Raw genomic sequence first — 9,854 nt, 5'->3', positions numbered from 1 at the left:
CAGTAAAGTTTTGATTCCGTTTTATTGCGGGTCAGCTTTGTATTGTGTACCTCAGCTCATTACAATATTATCACAACATAAGGATATTCACAGAAAAAATATGGATTCCCTTTTGGGCAGCTTGTCAACTGGATTCTTGTCAAGCTATTACTGGCCTTAATAGCTTAAGATAAGGATGGGATCATAAAAAAGTTAGAAGTGGTATTCATCTTTCACTACTTTGTAAACTGAAAGCAGGGTGATGACAGGGGCAGAAATTAGACCTGTGCACCAAAATAAAATTGGCTCCCTTTAGTGAATTAGAAAGCTTAAATTGTGACCCATGTTTGCAAATTGAACTTGTAAAGTCACACTGTATTGCAGAGTTTGGAAGACTGCATGGAGTTGAGGGTGCTTCATGCAATGTGTTTTTTAATATCAGGGAAATTAACCAAAAAGACTTGCCAAGCAGAAAGACTTACCTCACACACTGACCTGTCAGACTTGCCCATTTCCATTACTGCCCGAGTGCCATATAAGCCAGCCCGAACTTGTCTGAAGGATGTGACCCATGATTCAGCATATGAACTTTGCAAGTTCTTTGATTCCAGGACTCTTGAGGTTGAAGGGAAACAGCTATAATATTCCAACAGGGTTAGAAGCTGAGGGTTTTAAAATAGATGAGTTTTAATACTAAGGCCCTCATTATAACCCTGGCGGTCGGTGATAAAGTGGCGGTAATATCGCCAACAGGCCGGCGGTAAAAAAAATGGGATCACGACCACAGCGGAAACTGCCAACATAGACAACCACTTTAACACACCGACCGTCAGGGCAGGAGCAACAAACACTGCGGCGGTCACCGCCAACAGACAGGCGGAAGACAATGTACCACCCACCGTATTACAAGGCACCAATCCGCCAGCTTTTCTGGGGCGGTACCAACGACATCAAAAGCACAGCAGAAACAGTACACTGAAGTGGAACCACTCACCTTTTGACATTAAACGAAGAACCAAGACGCCATGGAGCCCGAACTGCAGGTCCTCCCCATGCTGGTGTATCTGCTAAATCACCTGGAATTTCAAAGAAGGCGGCGGCAGCGACCACAGTGAGTACTGCACCTAGCACACAGGAGAGGGGGGAGGAAAAAGAGAGTGACACACACACGCAACACACAACACCCCCACCCTCACCCACAACACCACACACACAAACACATTCAGCAACATTACATATACACCCCGTAACCCCCTGGAAGAATGCAAGGTCAAAAGGAATTGAGTCAAACCTGTGATATTTAGAAAATGCATATAAAGTTAACGATTGTAAACAACAGTTTGGACGAATATTTACAATATGTACAGAAGGTCGTACACTGTCCATTGCAAATGTCCGTGGACCAGTGGGCCAAAAAATCATTTGGCGAAGCCCACACTTGACTCCTGCCTCAAAATGGAGAGAACACTGCAGGGGCATCAGGTTGAAAAAACACAGGCACCTCAGGGGGAAGGGGAGGGGGTCACCTCAGCCGGAAGATGGTACTACGCCACTGCTCCTGGAGGGGGCAACATGCCCACAGTGATGTCCTGGGGAGTGCAAAGTCACAGTCTCTCAAGTCTCTCAAGTGGGTGGTTTGCCCACTGCTTGGTCCTGGGGAGTGCAAAGCCACAGTCTCTCAAGTCTCTCAAATGGGTGGTTTGCCCACTGCTTGGTCCTGGGGAGTGCAAAGCCACAGTCTCTCAAGTGGGTGACATGTTACACTGGTTCTGGAGGGGGCTTTGTGCCCAGTCTGCTTCATCCTGCCAAGGATAGGGGGAGTGGATGCCTTTCTCCACTGGTTCTGGAGGGGGCATTGTGCCCAGTCAGCTTCATCCTGACAAGGATAGGGTGAGTGGGTGCCTTTCTCCACTGGTTCTAAAGGGGTCTTTGTGCCGAGTGTGCCTCATCCTGCCAAGGATAGGGGGAGTGGATGCCTTTCTCCACTGGTTCTGGAGGGGACTTTGTGCCCAGTCTGCTTCATCCTGCCAAGGATAGGGTGAGTGGATGTCTTTCTCCACTGGTTCTGGAGGGGGCTTTGTGCCCAGTCTGCTTCATCCTGCCAAGGATAGGGGGAGTGGATGCATCTCTCCACTGGTTCTGGAGGGGGCATTGTGCCCAGTCAGCTTCATCCTGCCAAAGATAGGGGGAGTGGATGTATCTCTCCACTGTTTCTGGAGGGGGCATTGTGCCCAGTGATGCTGCACCTGGGGTGTGGCAGTTCACATTCCCTCACCTGGATATCTGAGGCATGAGATGTGCAGGGAACAGGTAGCATGATACTCCATGGAGGCAGAGCCACACTCCATCCTGCGGCACTTACGCTGCAAACCGCTGGTAGTGCTGGTGGTGGTGATTCAAGTGGTGGGTGCAGGGTCGAGGCAATCTCCTGCAGCGTAGGACAGCTGCCCACTAGGAAGGCTGCTGATGTCCGATGTAGTGGCGCCGGCTGGGCATGTGGCGGTGCATATGGCGGTGCATGTGGTGGTGCCTGCGGCGATGTCTGTGGTGGAGATGCTGCCGGTGCTGCCCATGGTGCAGGTGCTGGTAGTAGTGGAGGGAGACACCAGGCCGTCTCCAGCAGCCTCAGACGGCTGCCCACTGGGGATGATGCTGCTGACTGTCATTGTGGCAGCGGCGGTGCAGGGGGCAGTGCAGGTGGCGGTGCAGGTGGCGGTGCTTGCAATGGTGCTTACCACGGTACAGGTTGCTGGTCTGTCAGGACAAATGGTGGTCACCAGTCCCTCACCTGGAGACTCCGAGCCCTGAAGTGTCTTGCCTTTGATTTTTTTTACCCTTCCCCGCCTTGGTAGACACTGCTGGGACCTCAGCACTGTCCTCTTGTTTTTTGGATGAGGCCTTGCTGGGTGGTTTGTGCGTCTTTTCCGTGCTGCATGCTGGCCCCTTCTTAACCTTAGTAGGTGGCGGAATCGGTTGGTCTTTTGTATTGGTAGGTGGCACACTTCCAGCCCTGACGGGTGCCCCCTTCAAACCTCTTGGACTTGCAGGGACCACAGCAGACGCCGAGTTGGTGGCTGAGGTGCTGGCCTGGGATCGTGACATCCTGGCCCTAGGGGAAGGACGGGTGGGGGGAGGCGTAGGGAAGAGGTCAATGTTAGCCAGGAAAGGTTTTTTAGACACACTGGGACGGGAAGTTGGAGGGGTGTGGGAGTGGAGGAAGAGGTAGTGGTTGTAGGAGGTGTACATCTGCTGAGTTTGGGTGAAGGTGCATGGGCTGGAGGCTGTTGTGAGGTGGATGGCTGCGTATGTGTACTTTGGGAGGGGGCTCATAGACACACTGGGAGAGGACACAGGGGACATTGTGGGGGTGGTGATTGCTCGTGAGGGTTGTGTTGTGATGGGCGTGCTGGTAATGGAGGTAGTGGGTGAAGATGTAGTGCATGCAGGTGTAAGTGGAGATGCTACTGGGAGAGAGGTGGACGAAGAGGAGGAGGGGGACACAGTGGAGGAAGTGGATGTTGGTATATTTGCATGGGTATGGTGCTTGTGTGACTGCCTGTGTGATGATGAGTGGTGCTTATGTTTTCTTGAGCCACTTTTGTGTGTTGATGTGTGTGCATGCTGGTCTGAAGGTGTGCTTGGGATAGGGTGAGGTACAGAGGATTGGGTCGGGGTAGTGGAAGTTGGAGGGGGAGGCTGGACACAGAGACAATGGCTGCCATCAGTGCTCAGGCCAGAGCCTGAAATGCTCTGTGTTGGGCCACCACGCCAGAATGAATGCCCTCCAGGTATGCATTTGTTTGTTGCAAATGCCTCTCAATACCCTGGATGGCATTCAGAATGATTGACTGCCCAACGGTGAGGGATCTCAGGGGGTCAATGGCCTCCTCACTGAACGCAGCAGGGCTGACTGGGGGAGGGCCTGAGGTGCCTGGGGCAAAGGGTATGCCCACCCTCCTGGGTGAGCGGGCACGGGAAACACGCTGAGGGGCTCCTGGGAGGGCGGTGCTGGTAGGGGGGTGATGGCTGTACCTGTTGTTGGGGTGGGCATGGAGGTGTCCACCACTGCCAGGGAGCTTCCGTCAGAGGAGGAATCGCTGTCACTGGTATCCCCTCCTGTCCCCGTCGTGGAGCTCCCCTCGCCCTCCATCCCACTGGTGCCTTCACCCTCAGTGGATTCGCCCTCATGGGCTATGTGGGATGCAGCTCCCTCCATCGCCGGTGCCTCTGCTCCTCCACCAGATGATGCAAATGCACACAAGGACAGGGTGACAAAACAAAAAGGGGGGGGGAAGAGGATACACTTGGTCAGTGCCAGCAAAACCACTACCGTTGGCGTACCGAACACACACTGAGCTGCCCTATGCTTTAGGCCATGCCAAACCAGTCACTAAGGTAGTCACCAGCCCATGGGGTACAATGCCTAACGCCAGCATCTGCACACCTGACACCCACAGGACCCTGCCCAGTAGTAGTTGGCCACTTGTACCACTGGGGTAGGAATGCTTCAGAGCATGCACACAAGGGACCTACCCTGCCATGATCGCCCTGGCCTAGGGGCACCCACAGCCAGCATCCCCCACCCAGCTAGTTCCTGAAGCGCGCAAAGTCAGCTTTCTGAATCTGTACTCACCCCCTTGTAGCTGCTGTGATGCCCTCAAGCGCCCATCCAACTCCGGATAGGCCACCGCCATGATGCGGAACATCAGGGGGGTCATGGTGCGACTGGCACCCGTTCCATGTTGGGAGGCCAGCCCCAGCTGGGCCTCCGCCGTCTTCTTGGTCCAGCAGCGCAGGTCCTCCCATCTCTTGCAGCAGTGGGTGCTCCGCCTGTGAAAGAACTCCAGGGTCCGCACCTCCCTGGCGATGGCACGGCAAATTCCCTTTTTCTGGTGGGTGCTGACCTAGAAGGAAAAGACAGGGGATAATGTAATTACTCACCCGTCCGGACTGGCATATTCATTGCCCCCCAGTTCCCACCCATGCCCTGATGCACATACACTGACCACCTCTCATGCAGCACTCAGGCCAGGACGCCTCAGCACCCCCCCAACATGTGGCTTACATACACACTACTCAAAACATGCATTGGCCATGCATCATGCTCTCAGTGAACTCACCTGTTTGTCTGGAGTACTGTGGATTAACGTGCACTGAGGTAGGACCCCCATCCACCAGTTTCTCCAACTCCTCGGCAGTGAATGCAGGGGCCCTTTCCCCAGACACTCTAGCCATTGTCGCTTCCAGACTCAGGTCACAGAAGCACTTGCAGTGTAGGTCCTCTCCTGTTGAAGGTCAGGTAGCAAGTGAGGGAATAGCTAGAAAATAGCGGTGACATCCGCAGCCTTGCATACCGTCACCGCCGGCGTACTTCGCCATTGGCTCCTGGGACGCATAGGGCACAATGCGAAGTTGCGCTGTGGACATCGACCACCTACCGCCACGCAGCAGAATGCCAGTGCACTTACCTCACTTCCCCTTGTCCGTCCTCACAGGTCAGGCAGCCGCCATTTCAGGGAGGCACATGGCATGGCACCTAGCTGCGTCACACCACATATTGGCACATCTACTGACTCTCGACTTCACACACTGCTTCTGTGACATTAATTCATAAACAGTTGTGCCATCTATGTGGAAATATGACCTTCTGCTCACCGTTCTCCTCCATAGGCAACAACCGCTGAGGCAGATGATGAGATGGCGGCATCCTCCGGTGTACAGACCCCTGGTGGACCTGTCGACAATGGATGACAGACACATTATCATCACATAGAGACTTGATCGTGCCACAATTCAAGAGCTGTGTGCCCAATTAGAGCCAGACCTGATGTCAGCTATCCGCCAGCCCACAGGTATCCCCCCTCTAGTGCAGGTCCTGTCAGTGCTCAATTTCCTGGCAAGTGGTTCCTGTCAAACAACAGTGGCCATGGCATCAGGGATGTCTCAGCCAATGTTCTCCAAAGGGTTGACCAGAGTGTTGTCTGCCCTGCTGAAACACATGCGCAGCTACATCATATTCACCAAGGTGGAGGATTTGGCCACAGTAAAAGCTGACTTCTATGCCCTGGGACATATCCCCAACATCATTGGTGCCATTGATGGTACACATGTGGCATTTGTCCCCCCCCGCAGAAATGAACAGGTCTACAGGAATAGAAAAAGCTATAATTCAATGAATGTACAGATGGTGTGTTTGGCAGACCAGTACATCTCCCAAGTGATTGCCAAATATCCTGGCTCAGTGCATGACGCCTATGTCTTGAGGAATAGCAGCATCTCTTATGTGATGGGGCAACTCCAGACGCACCGGGTGTGGCTATTAGGTGAGGCCAAGGTCCCCACACAGTATAAGATGGGGTCTGAGTATGGGGTTGTTCCTAAGGGTTAGTGTGTGTCTAATAGTTGTCCCTCGATATTTACAGGTACTCTGGTTACCCCGACCTCTCATAGCTACTGACCCCAGTGAGGAATGCCAGGACAAGGGCAGAGGAACTTTACAATGAGGCACATGGCCGTACAAGGAGGATTATTGAGAGGACTTTCGGCCTCCTGAAGGCCAGGATCCGGTGCCTCCATCTGACAGGTGGCTCCCTGAACTACTCACCCAAGAAGGTGTGCCAGACCATCGTGGCATGCTGTATGTTGCACAACCTGGTCTTGAGACACCAGGTGCCTTTTCTGCAGCAGGATGAGCCTGGAGATGGTCTTGTGGCAGCGGTGGAACCTGTGAACAGTGAGGAAGAGGAGGCAGATGAAGAACATGTCGACAACAGAATAAACATTATACCATAATACTTCCAGTGACACACAGGTAAGAGACTGTAACTCAACTTCACATTTCAGTATACTTTTGGACATTGTACATGGCAGCCTCTTACCCTCTGTCTATGGACACTGACTGTTCCCTTTGGATTCCCTTTTTTCAGATCTGTGTACCCCATTCTGGATCCTGCTATATGTACTGCTGCCCACCAACTGTCATCCTGTGGTATAGTCCACTGTACATAGACATTGCAATGCTCTGAGAATGTTGTAAGAATACATCCTTCCAATCATTACACTGACTCCAGAATGGTTTATATTTCAAGGGTGTTTATTTTTTTGTGCTAACAAGTATGGGGGTAAGTGCACTAGGCTGGGGTGATAGTGGAGGAAGGTCCATGGTAGAGTCCAGACTCTTGGTATCACAGGTGCATTGTCCAATGGGGCATAGGAAGGGGAGTATTGGCATTTCAAGGTGGACAGGGTGACATAGTGGGACAGAAGGGTGACAATCAGGAGAGTTCTATTTCCTGGCAGGGGTCTTGGCGATGTTTTCTGGCTTCTGCCTGGATCCCAGGGACTGTTTGCAGGGTGGTTCTCCTTCTGCAGGGGGTGGGGTGCTGGTGGCCTGTTGGTCCTGTGGCAGGGCCTCCTGTCCACTAGCGCCGGTGGAGGTGGAAGGCTGTTCCTCAGTTTGGCTAGTGTCAGGGGCCCTTTGTTGTGCCACTGCCTCCCTCATGGTCTTGCCCATGTCAGCCAGCACCCCTGAAATGGTGACCAGGATGGTGTAGATTTTTGTGAGGTCCTCCCTGATCCCCAGGTACTGTCCCTCCTGCAGCCACTGGGTCTCCTGTAACTTGGCCAGTACCGTGCCCCTGGTCTCCTGGGAATGGTGGTATGCTCCCATGATGTTTGAGAGTGCCTCATGGAGGGTCAGTTCCCTGGGCCTGTCCTCCCCCTGTCGCACAGCAGTCCCCCCAGCTTCCCTGTTATCCTGTGCCTCTGTCCCTTGAACCGTGTGCCCACTGCCAATGACCCCAGGTCCCTGATCCTCCTGTGTTTGTGGGTTGCCTGGGGTCCCTGTAGTGGTGGACAGACTGTTGATTGACATGTCCTGGGAACAGAGGTATGGGCCTGCTGGGTGGGTGCTTTGGTGGTGTTTCCTGAGGGGCGAGGCTCTGTGGTGGTTTGGGACTGTGGCAGGGTAACCGACTGTCCAGAGGTCCCTGATGGGCCAGGTTGCCCGTTGTGATCCAGGCATGCAGAGTTGCTGTCATCACTGTGGGCCTTTTCTGGGGGGCGGCTGGATGTAGCTGGCACCTCCTCTCTGGTGACGTTGGGTAGGGGTCCTGTTGGGATGCAAATGCATTGTTATTGTATCTGTGTGCGCCATCTTGTGCAATGGGTGTGTTTCCCGGTATAATAGTCGTTTCCGTGTTTCCTTGGCCCTGTGTGAGTGGTGATTATGTGGGCTGGGTGAGTCTCTCTAGTGTGCATGCTGTGGTGATGGGTGTCCATGCAGGTCTGTGATGGGTGGCCATGCATTGTTGTTGCATGCAGGGCTTGGTATTGGGATGGGTGGGTTGTGTTAGTGGAATATATGTGGGTTGGTGGAGAGATGGGAGTGAGGTAAACGGAGGGGGTATGTGATGGCATGCAGGTAGGGTGGGGATATAATAGTAAATATTTGACTTACCAGAGTCCAGTCCTCCTGCCACTCCTGCAAGGCCCTCAGGATGCATGATCACCAAGACTTGTTCCTCCCATGTTGTTAGTTGTGGGGGAGGAGGTGAGGGTCCACCGCCAGTCCTCTGTACAGTAATCTGGTGTCTTGAAACCACAGAACGCACCTTCCCCTGTAGGTCGTTCCACCTCTTCCTGATGTCATCCCTTGTTCTGCGGTGCTGTCCCACGGCATTGACCCTGTCGAAGATTCTCCACCATAGCTCCATCTTCCTTGCAATGGAGTTCTGCTGCACCTATGATCCGAATAGCTGTGGCTCTACCGGGATGATTTCCTCCACCTTGACCCTCAGCTCCTCCTCAGAAAACCTGGGGTGTCTTTGGGGTGTCTTTGGGGTGCCATGGGTGTGGTGTGAGTGATATGTGTGTGGATGTGCGAGGTGATGTGTGGGGTGATGTGTTGGGGTGTATACTGTGATGTGCGTGGATGGTGTATGGGTGATGGTGTTCTATGCCTCTGATTGAGTGTGTGCTTTTTGATTGTCTCTCTGTGCTTGGTCTCTTTTTTTTCATTGTGAGAGGTTGTGGGTAATGTGGGTGTGTGTTTTATAGTGGTATGAGTGTGAGGGTGTGGTGTGTGTATGTGTGTCAGGTGAGTGTATTTTGAATTGTCTAATGTGGTGTGGTTTTGTGAGTGTGTGTGTATTTTGAGCACGGCGGTGTATACCGCCAATGGTTTACCGCGGATGAAAGATGGGTCGTGATATTGTGGGCGTATTCGTTTTGGCGTGATGGTGTGGGTTTTGCTATCGCCCGTTTATCACTAACCTTTGGTGTGGCAGACTTGTGTGGGTGTCTGTATTGTGGCGGGATTCTCTGTGTGGGTCATAATACCCGTGGCGGATTACCGCCACGGTCACTGTATCTTGGCTGCCGTCGGCACAGCGGTAAGCGGCATTTACCACCAGGGTTGTAATGAGGGCCCAAATCATTTTATTGGACATAAATATAAAACCCGCTGTCTCTTTCATATTCTGGGTTCAAGAGTGTCTTTGTAGACTTAACTGTTGACTTTGCTCCAAAAACACAACAGGTGCACATTCCTGGTTCACCTAAATGGAAAAGAGGAGGAATGTCATAAGGAAAAGAACGGGTATTGGGAGAAGACTCAACATGCAAAGCCGTTTGTGATACTGTATAACAAGACAGCAAGATGATATGTGATGAGAGCATAGCTCTCAGTATCAAAATTTGGCATACAAATGTCAAAATGGACCTATTAAGCAGAATCTCTCGAGTATGACCAAAAACATTGCACTGTAGGAGACCAGGCTGTCCTATGATATTGGTGTGGTTACTGCAAAATTAATTGGATTGGAACAATGTAGATAACTTGATCCCAAAAGGAAACCAACTCCTGTTGGTATAAC

This window comes from Pleurodeles waltl, chromosome 5 (assembly GCF_031143425.1).
Source record: "Pleurodeles waltl isolate 20211129_DDA chromosome 5, aPleWal1.hap1.20221129, whole genome shotgun sequence".
Classification (NCBI taxonomy): domain Eukaryota; kingdom Metazoa; phylum Chordata; class Amphibia; order Caudata; family Salamandridae; genus Pleurodeles; species Pleurodeles waltl.
The sequence above is the reverse complement of the archived record's forward strand: the minus strand, read 5'-3'. Positions refer to the sequence as shown.